Source organism: Nelumbo lutea, chromosome 6 (genome assembly GCF_056320005.1).
Source record: "Nelumbo lutea isolate HS-2025 chromosome 6, American lotus-T2T, whole genome shotgun sequence".
NCBI lineage: Eukaryota > Viridiplantae > Streptophyta > Magnoliopsida > Proteales > Nelumbonaceae > Nelumbo > Nelumbo lutea.
This window is the reverse complement of record NC_142689.1, coordinates 13,675,742-13,685,575: the sequence shown is the minus strand read 5'-3', so window position 1 is coordinate 13,685,575 and position 9,834 is coordinate 13,675,742.

Genomic DNA, 9,834 nt, shown 5'->3' with positions numbered 1-9,834 from the left:
AAATACCTTGTACCTTATACAAGGTTTTGCATCAAACATATTTGTATTTACACTTGCACAAACAACTAATGAAAAAAATTAGAGGCTCAATTTGGAAAGAGTACAAATACAAATATATAGAATACAAAAATTTGTATTATGTATTATTTAGTATGCATTTGCATTGTATATGTTTGTATTTATACTCAGCCAAAAGTAAAATTTTTAGATATCAAACAGGCCTAACACTCATCCGAAAATCCTCTTTCTAGATGTAAATTTTTTTCCACTATTGATAGATAGGCTTCTAGTCATACTTTTCTATCAATAATTGGATTGTTTTTTGAGAGCAATGATGACCAAATGCCATCTTCATCCGAAGGATCAAGAGAATTGCCGAAATTGATCCTTTGGAGTGATGCTAAACAGGACCAAATTCATTGTTCAGTTATATAAAATTAAATAAAACCTATCGGTTCTGTAAATTTTTTAACCAAAACCAAACCGACCAATTAACCAGTTGATCGGTTCATTTTTCATTTTTTTGCATTTATATATGAGAAAATCTATGATGCCAAAAAAACATGGTATTGAAAAAGTTCTAACCAATCACAACCCACTCATGAATTTTGATAAATAACACCTATATCGGTTTAAACTGACTGATTTGGATAACTGGTTTTGGTTCGATTTTACTGTTTTTATCTTGTGCACCTTTACATTTATGTCAGTTAGTCATCCAAAATTTGTTTTGTAACACAGATCCCCCTGGATTACAAAACATGAGGAGTTAATTGGAATCAACATTGTGGGTTGTGTTTGATAAGAGAGTATAAATTGAATAGAAGCAAATCTGCACTCCATTTCAATCTATATGCATTAGTTAAAAATATGCTTTAGCACTAAAAGTAAGAGTATATATATTTTTAATATATTTGCATTTAAAATGGAAAAAAAAAATTACTTCGAAAAAATAAAGCACACTTCTGACTAAAAATTGATTAATGTAAAAAAAAAAAGTTTGATCTCAGACTTGAGATTAGTATTTATCATCATCACAATCAAATAAGTTTGGCAAATCTATACTACTTATAAAAGTGTGAATGATGGGGTATTGGCTTTTGGAATTTTTCTTTATTGAAATACCCTTCCTCTTGAATTTAGTTCATCTCCATTGAAAGGGCAAATAATGTAATTAAAAGAATAGTATTAAGTACATTCAATTGCCTCTCATTAAGCTTCACATTTAAGTCATTAAATAAATCACATTCTCTCTCATTGAATCCAACATTTATACTTTTGTTTTATCATCATTAAATTCCATTAATAAATCCATACACAATAATTATTAATAGAATAAAGTTTTATATTTTAAAATAAACATAAAAATGAAATCACATTTTTCATCTAGGTGGTGGGTAAATAGTTCAACCATTTGGGTCAAATGGACAATTCCACGATATCATAAATAAATAATACAAATTTAGAAATATAAAGAATACTTGTGTTTATCATCATTAAATTTCACTAATAAATCCATACACAATGATTATTAATAGAATGAAATTTTATATTTTTAAAATAAACCTAGAAATGAAATCATATTTTCCATCTAGGTTGTGGGTAAATACTTCAACCATTTAAGTCAAATGGATAATTTCATGTTGTCATAAATAAATAATACAATTTTAGAAATATAAAAAATATAGAAAAAAAAAATTGAAAAAAATTATACACATTTCTATTATTATATATTTGTCATATTGAAAAATAAATATGATAAAATAGACATAATTTTATTAACGATGGACATCAAATATATAATTAAAACCGATGAGAAATTAAACCATCTTCCTATCTAGGGGTGGGTTATTGATTCAACCTTTTGGGTAAAATAGGTTAACCAATGATGTATAATTTAAAAGTAATTTTTTTTAAATAGAATAGTACAAAAAATATGAAACAATTTTGGACACATCTATAATATTATAAACTAATAATATAAACAAAAATAAGTATGATAAATAATAATTATTTTGTCAATGATATAAATGAGATGCACAATTTAAAACCACTTTGAAAATGAAACAATTTCCATATATAGATGGTAAGTAGGTCAATGATCTAACATTCTAGGTCAAATGAGCCAATCTATGATGTCATAACTAATGAATATTAAACATATACACACATACACACATACATACATACATATGTACATACATACATATATATACTCAAAGAAAAATATAAGCCTTGTATAAAGCATTTTGATACAATTATATTGTTATATATTCAACATATTAAAAAAAATAAAAATAATAATTACTTTTATCAATGATGAAAATAGAATACATGATTTAAAATCAACTGAAAAAGCAAAATAGTTTTTCAATCCAAGTGGTGGGTTAGTGATTAAACTATCCATGTCAAATGGATGTTACTATTAAATAATAAAATACAAAAAATTATAGAAAATGTAGAAATTTGTCCATAATTTTGAGTACATTATATAATATTTTATATTAATCATATAAAAAAGTGTGATTAATTATAATTATTTTCACTAATACTAGAAGTGGGATAAAAAACAAGGAGCATTAATATCTAAGATCCGAATAACCATGTCAAATGGTTCAATAATTTAATTAGCTAAGTTATCGTAGGCAAGTGGTTTGATAGGGATGCCAACATATCAGATTAGTATATTCAAATTTGATTTGATCCAATCTCATAAATATTGATTTTAATCTGAATCCGATCAAGATGTCAGATATTCGAATCTGATACGATCCGATTCAATTTTTTTAAAAATTAATAAATTATTAAAAGAAAAATAAAAATATAATAGTTAAAATAAAAACAAAAAATATAAGTACTTTTTAAACTATTTTCATCATATAAAAAGTTTACAAAAATGTAATATAAATAACATATTTATAAATAAATTATAAATAACATATATATTATATATAAATAATTGGTTTGACCATAATATTAAAAACCAATGTTCAAACAATATATTAGAATTGCATTTCCTCTTGATAAATACATAATTTTTATTATCTCATAAATTAAATAATAAAAAATAAAAATATAGAATTTTTTATAAATTTTATAAAAAAATTCGAACATACATTAATATTATATATTCTTCATATTAAACAAAAATATGTTTGAAAAATGAAAACTATTATCAGTAAAGATAGAAATGGCTAAAATAAGAGAAAAAAATGAATTAATGTCTTAATCATACTTCATTTTCCTAGTTAAATAGGTTAACGGTTCAACCAGTAAGGTCCTTTGGTTACTAATTATTATCATCATCATCATTTGATAATGCCACATTCAAAAATAAATAAGAAAACAATATTTACTTTTATTGATGATGAAAATGCAATACATGACTTAAAATCAACCAAAAAAAGAAAATATGTTTTTTCCATCCAAGTGGTTAATGGTTTAACTATCCATGTCAAATGGATCAAAACATGATGTTATTATTAAAAAATAAAATACATAAAGTTCTAAAAAATGTAGAAATTTATAGATAATTTTGGATACATTCTATAATATTTATATTCGTCATATAAAAAAGTGTGATTAACGAGATTTATTTTCATTAATAATAGAAATGAGATAAAAATTAGGATAAAAAATAAAGAGCATTAATATCTAACACATGACCCCACTAGCCATGTCAAATGGCTCAATGATTTAATTAGATAGGCCATTGTAGCCAAGTGGTTTGGTAGGGATGAAAACATATCAGATCTTATTTGAATCGGGGTATATTCGAATTCGATTTGATCCGAAGGTCTGATCAGATCTCATAAACATTGATTCAAATCTGAATCCAATCAAGATGTTGGATATTTGAATCTGATACGATCCAATTTAACTTAAAAAATAATAAATTATTAAAAGGAAAAGAAAATATAATAATAAAAATAAAGAAAAAAATATTTTTCAACTATTTTCATCATATAAGAAGTTTACAGAAATGCAATATAAGTATCATATTTATAAATAACATATATATTATATATAAATGATATACATATAAATAATTTATTTGACTATAATATTAAAAACCAATATTCAAACAATATATCAGAATTGCATTTTCTCTTGGTAAATAAGTATTTTTTATTATCTCATAAATTAAATAATTAAATAAAAATATAGAATTTTTTATAAATTTGATAGAAAAGATTGAACATGCATTAATATTATATATTCTTCATATCAAAACAAAAATATGTTTGAAAAATAAGAATTATTGTTAGTAAAGATAGAAATTGCTAAAATACAAAGAAAAAAACGAATTAATGTCTTAATTGTAGTCCATTTTCCTAGTTAAATAGGTTAATGGTTCAACTAGTAAGGTTATTTGGTTGCTGACTATTATCATCATCATCATTTGATATTGCCACGTGCAACACACGTACATTTTTACTAGTATATAAAATATATCAATGCAAAATCAAAGGAAGTTTACATTTTCATAAATTGAACATATTTGCATTTGCACTACTACAAAAAAACAAGTGAAGTTATCAAATTATTCATTTGAAAATTTTATATATATATATATATATATATATATATATATATATATATGAGAATATCATTCCAAAGCATAGTTAGCTTGTTAAAAGTGTTAATGATGAACATTCAACAACAGTTCCTTAAAGGGCATGAATTACCACCAACCTGTGTTGAGAGACACTTATGCGCTACCTTTTCTTTCAAACCAAACACAGCCTTAAGATAAATAAGAATTTGGGAAAATCTATGATGCGGGAAAGATATGGTATGGGAAGAGTTTTGACCAATCAAAACACACCCATGAATTTTGATAAATAACACATTATCTGCTGCCACGTTTATGATTTTAGTTTATGAAGGGATAGGACTGGGCGAATTTAAAAAATTTCTCCCATCTTTGTAGGGAATCGAATTCCCTATTTTAGAAAACATATTTTTCAAGGATCAATTTTGAACCATTAACCAAACCAGATCTGAACCAAAATGAGTAAGAGGGAGGATGTACATGATACAGAGAAACAGTATCTCCCAATGGAGGTGTTCACGCCCAAGGAATGATCCAAAATCTGCTCCAACTTAAGATGGCGCAGTGTAGGATGGAGCAGAATCAGCAATGTTCTTCAAAAGAACTTGACCCTTCGCAAGAATCAACTGGATGGATTGTGAGTACAACTCCAATCAATCTTTTCCCCAAAAGATTGGTATCAAGATCAGATCTTGATTTCTCCCAAGAGCTGGAGATCGAACTGGAGATAATGGTGGCGACAGGAAGGAGGCAGCAAGAGAGATTTCGCATGGAGCAGAATTCTCTCTTCTTGTGATTTCAGCTCTGAAGACAAGAGTATGTTGGTTGCATTTTTAAAGGTTGCCACCCCTTCCTTTTATAATCTTAAAGGGATCAGCTCCTAATCCCATTAGGAGCTGGAGATCTTGATTTCTCCCAAGAGCTGGAGATCGAACTAGAGATAATGGCGGCGACAGGAAGGAGACAACAAGAGAGATTTCGCATGGAGCAGAATTCTCTCTTCTTGTGATTTCAGCTCTGAAGACAAGAGTATGTTGGTTGCATTTTTAAAAGCTGCCACCCCTTCCTTTTATAATCTTAAAGGGATCAGCTCCTAATCCCATTAGGAGTTGCTGATCCAAATCATATTTGGATTAGAAGTCCCTTTAAGTGATAAGGGATAACCCTTATCTTATCTGCAGATGAGATCAGCCATCTCCTAATCTAATTAGGAGGCTTCCAGATCTAAATCTTATTTAGATCTTGGACTCTCTAAGTGAATAGGGTCTAGGCCCAATCCTATCAGCTGATCCATCTCAGAATTCGCCCCTTTTAATTGACTGATCAAATCACCCCAGTTCGAAATGGGCTTAAGGCCCATTTAAGGTTACGTACTCACTTAGCCTTCCAAATTGCTGCCCAATTGGGCTTCCTTGTATGGCGTGAGACCCAAATATTGATCTACACATCAGCCACATGGGTTCAACCCAGCCTTTGTCACAAGGTTCGGCCGAATACACTGTTATGGACAGTGCACCCCCTGAAACACATCTTATGGGCTCTATGGGCCCAGCACTTACTCTAAGTGGTCCCTGGGCCAAGCCACCGTGTAACAGCTAGGGACTGTGGGCAGATGCAAGAATAGCCCATCAGGTATTATCCTCAATGGTCTTACACTTAACCTCTCAGCCCATAATGATCGCACACTACCCGACAAGAGAGGATCTCTCCCTCGGCTGCAAGGAACAATGTTGCACTCTCTGCTTATATGGATCCCGGGAATTAAAACCTTTTTGCAAATCATTTCGAAACCATAATGTATATACGTTTATATGTCATATAAAATATATTTTGCAAAACAAATCTCAACGATTGAAATCGGTTGCCGGTAGTCTTGGTTTCCATCAGTGAGAGTGCATCCCCGATCATTACCTTTGTCCGACAAAGAGGCTGATCATGTCACTATGATCACCCACTTAGATGAATTCTCAGACTGTCCCAATATACCTAGGTTTTGACCCTCGCTAAGGATCTCACTGATTGGTATATCAAAGACAGCCCAATCCGACACCTAGTGCAGTATCATAATCAAGTCTAGGGGTTGGGTGTAACTTTCTAGTTTTGCCCATCAATCTCCAAGGTCCAGGGCAATACTGAAAATCTGGTCCAGTTCATAGATTCAATTAATCCTACACTGTATGTGCCTAGGGTCTCATCCTAGCAGCTGAGACAAGCCACTCCAATCGACTTGGTGGCACCATAGTGTCAGCCTTGTCAGGATAGGTCTCCCCAGACCGATCCACTGGCTGTGAACATTCTAAACTAACACGAGTGTCCAGTTTAAGGGTACTACACAGAAACATACTAAGGGAACATGAATCAAACATGCACTTTTATTCATTTACAATAAACTCATAAAATACATCATTTTGATTGAAGCTAAGGGCATACAAAACTGTCTAACAGTTTATTGATCAGTTGTTTTTGAGATATCATATCTTTTTCATATCATAGTCGAACCCTTTTGGTTTCACAATAATTGGGGGTGTTTGATGAGTTTACATCCCCTCCCCACCCCAAAAACACCCCACGTGCACACCTCAATATGCATTGAGAACATCTCCTGGACTTGTCATTGGGAGATGATACCAATACAAGATTGGGATGTGCTGTGGAACATTTTTGGGGCACTTTGGGGGGTAGATGTGAATTTGTGTTTGATATGTTCTTGCTGACATGGTGGGTATTTCTTGTTTTAAAAAACAAAATCATTCACATTCACAAACACCCTTTTTCTTTGCACCAAGGGGCTACACTACAGGGATAGCCCATCATCCAAACCCAATACATCATCACACCCCAACCCAGGTGCTGGCAGGATTCGATCCCAACTCATGGAATTGAACTAGTAGGGGCAAAGTGGTGGAACCAAAAAAATGTAAGTGGTATTTGTACATAACAAAGTTCAGAGGACCAAATGTCATGACCCCAAAGTATAGAGTGAGTGTGGGTGTCTATAATCTACCCTTCACTTTTCTTTATCAAGGAGAAAAGAAAATGGAAGTATGAAAAATGCCCACAAGTCATGCCTTAATTACAAAAAACTCATTTTATTATGCAAATTACTTCCAATTCCAATGGAGGGTCGCCCCACAACATCCCACAATACATCTCCGCCGTGTATTGGAAACATCTACCGATAATGACATCATCGGTTCTAATATTATTATCGGGAATGTCTCCAATACACGGTGGGGATGTGATGTGGGACGTTGTGGGGCGGAGATGTGTACTGGCTAAAATCTTTGCTGGTTAATTAATAAAAACAGCCCCAACGCAATCATTAAGGTCACTTAATAGGGACTCATGACTAAGGGGTCTTGACAATATGGAAGGTTATGCTTTTTAAGAAGGAAACAATTGGAACCAGCAAAATCATATTGATGGTTTTTGGTATTGAAATTGTTTTTTTAAGGCGTTTCTGTCATGTCAACGCCATATAGTCATTTTGTTCTTTTCCTCACTTTTTCTTATTTGATTGAACATTTGTAAGTCATTTCAAACAATATTAAATGCTTAAATTGTTAATTTGACATTGCTTGCAATAGAAACAATGTTTTTATCTTTTTGCCTATATAATGCCTAATGGTGCTTAGCTTGCACCAAATTACAATACAAAATAGGCATAAAACCTAGAGTTATTTTATCAAATTCCAAAATGTGTCATTGTGTTAGAAAACAACTATACCAAATACCATCATTATCTACATAGTGGTAGTTGTTTTTGTTTTGGAAAACAAAATCATTTTTATAGTACAAAAAGAAAAAACAATCAAAAAACAGAAACAATAAGAGAAAGAAAGAGAAGCTACACAAGCTTAAGGCTCTTCACCTTGTAAAGGTCTCAAAGAATCCCTATATCAAAACTAAAACCACTTTTGGCCTAATCTGGCTAGTCAATCAGATGTGAAATTGCCTTCTGTACACGTATGTGAATAGCATTTGTTACAATGACTCTCATTCTCTAAAGAGCAATATTTCAGCTCAATCCGTATCATACTAAGGTCATGTTTGAAAGTGCTTATGTTAAAAATAATTGCTTAAAAATAGGTGTTTATTCAAATAAGCATTTATGTGCATTTGGCACCTAACTTTTTCAAGATCTTATTTTAAAAATAAGACTTGTTTCATATTGGTCATTTGGTAGTCTTTCTCCAATAAGCACTTAAATAAGCATTTATGACTATTTTGTACTTTATTTTCTTTCTAATGTTCAAAATATGCCCTTATGAAAGTACTTTTATAAAAAACACTTCTATGAAAGTACTTTACACAAAAGCACTTTTACAAAAATGTATTTATAAAAGTACTTTTACAAAAGTATTTTATGAAAGCACTTCAATAAAAACACTTTTATGAATACACTTTTAGAAAAGCGCTTTTACAAAAGAAAAACAATTCCCATGTTAAGCAAAAATAATACATATGTGCCGATGTTACAATTGTTTTTGTTTTAGAAAACAAAACCATTCACATTGGCAAATATCCGTATAATCTATTTCCATGATCATGCACTTGAATATACATGTAAAGACATTATACGCCCCCAAGAGTTACATAAAGTTGAGCTCAAATCTCTATTTCTAAATACTTTATCAATCATGATATCCCAAATAACCCATAAATTGTTCCACCATGTGATGTGAGAATGTCATTGTCCTCATTAATTGGTTTAATAGTTACCCATATATAGATAGAATACCTGTTTTTACTCTAGGGCAGTTCTAAGAAAACGTGGTTTGATGTCTCTTCACTGTAAAAAGGGCAGTCCAAATGGGAATTTATTCTTGAGACTTGAAAAGAAGATGAAGGTTTTAATTTTCCAAATCTTCCTTGTAGCCTTATTTATATTCTTTGCTCGTTAGTTGTTTATCGAGGAATAGTTCAAACTTACGGAGCGGTGTCCCGTATGCTAATAAGTATGTATTAAACATGAAGATACAAGAACAAGTACCGAATTGGGGATCGGGCAGTATCACTACATTTTTTTTTATTTTTTTCAAAATCGATTCAAAGGAGCTGGTTGAAGGTTCCTCCACCCCTGAACCAGTCAGAACCCCGATACACCCTGTGTAGGGGGCGTATCAGAGTGCTTCCCATATGATACGTATTGACAGGCCAATACGTGTCAATTTTGAACCTTGGGTCGAGCATACCAATACCGTTTGCAGCTCTAATTTATTATGGTTGCTCAGGTTCATCATTCATTGTCCAAATAATCAAAGACCTCTACTATCCAA